This window comes from Cucumis melo, unplaced genomic scaffold (genome assembly GCF_025177605.1).
Source record: "Cucumis melo cultivar AY unplaced genomic scaffold, USDA_Cmelo_AY_1.0 utg002035l, whole genome shotgun sequence".
NCBI lineage: Eukaryota > Viridiplantae > Streptophyta > Magnoliopsida > Cucurbitales > Cucurbitaceae > Cucumis > Cucumis melo.
In genome coordinates this window covers 25,001-26,764 of record NW_026124901.1, presented here as the reverse complement: position 1 = coordinate 26,764, position 1,764 = coordinate 25,001, and positions in this window count along the sequence as shown.

Here is a 1,764-nt window from a genome sequence, read left to right as displayed (position 1 = left end):
CACAAAGCAATCGCAAGTTATCTCGTCTCCTCACGAACAAGCCCGCTTGGAGTGCACGCCCACACCGAGGTGCAAGCATTGTCCGCGCAAGCCCATCCGAGCATCAACTCGACACCCACTCTCACTCGCCGCCGGCGGCCGGAGGTGGCACTCCGCCGGCGCCGACCCCCCAAGCATATGTGCCCATGATGGGCGCAATGTGCTTGAAGGGTCGGCGCCGCGGCATAGGGGTACCCCCGCGCCCCGCCCATGCAGGCAGGTCGCCCCCCCTATATAGTACATTCTGGCTTTTTTGGGTCTGGCAGGCTTGCATATGAAAAAGCCGAAATGTCACACCATGCCATAAATCTTGATTGTGTTATTATTATGACCGGGACTTGATTGTATTATGTTTTAGACATTCAAATGAGTGTGGAAAACAAGTTTCATAATTTTTGAACCAACCAATAATATTTTATGAATTTTTATTGTTAAAAAATTAAAAATAATTTAAAAATAGTAAAACGTTTCCAAAAATACTAATTTTTGGAGGACATCCTTTGTTTACATTTTTTAGATCCCAGAAAAAATTTCATAACAATCCAAGCACTAGAACATAGGTTTGACATCACATTTGTGTGTTGAGTGGGCATTGCGGCACCCTGCGCGCGCGGCACCCTGCGCGCACGCCCCACGCAGACGCATGGCCATGCGGCGCGCGCGCCCATGGCCGTGCCGCATTCGTGCGCATGGGGGCGCGCATGCTGCATGCTCGGTGGGCATGTGGGCATGCACGGTGGGGGCACGGGTTTGTTCCAACAACCTCCATAGAGTTTTTTCCATGAATTCTAGACGTGGGTGGTCACGCCCAACGCAGACGCATGCTGCGCGCGGCTTGCGCGCACGTCCCACGTAGACGCCTGGGCATGCGGCGCGCGGACACACACCCGCAGACGCATGCCGCGCTTAGCACTCTGCGCGCACGCCCCACACACGCCCGAAGGGCATGGCGCATGGTGGGCACCCTAGGCGTTCGTGTGCAAGCCTCGGCCATGGGCATGCGGCGCGCGCCCCACACACGCCCCACTGCAGTCGCCTGGGCTTGCGGCGCACGCCCCACACACGCCCGTAGACGCATGGCGCGCGCGGCCCCCTGCGCGCACGCCCCCCGCAGACGCACGGGCATGCAGCGCGCGACTCACACAAACCCACTAACGCACGGCGCGCGCGCCCATGGCCGTGCTTTGTACTCGAAGGCCTCGGCCTTGGTCCTTGACTTGCACACGAGCACACTATCTTATTCTTGGGCATTCAAAGATGATTTGCTTCAACTTTTTTTCTAGTCCAAAGCCAACCCCTCACTAACACTTATGTTTTTCGTCCTTTTACATAAGATATGACCTCCATGGCAATTGGAAGAAATAAATGAGTTGTGTGTGGGTAGGGTCGAGATGAATCTCGGTGGATCTTGGCAACAAGGCTCATCTGCCACTTACAAGCCAAGCACGCACGCCCCTTAGACGGATCCCCACGCTCGCACAAGCATCGCGTGCGCGGCACCCTACGCGCACGCCCCACTGCAGTCGCATGGGCTTGCGGCGCGCGCCCCACGCCCGCAGACGCATGGCGCGCGCGGCACCCTGCGCGCACGCCCCCCCGCAGACGCACGGGCATGCAGCGGGCGACCCACAGACGCCCACTGACGCACGGCGCGCGCGCCCATGGCCGTGCTTTGTACTCCAAGGCCTCGGCCTTGGGCCTTGACTTGCACACGAGCTTCCTATC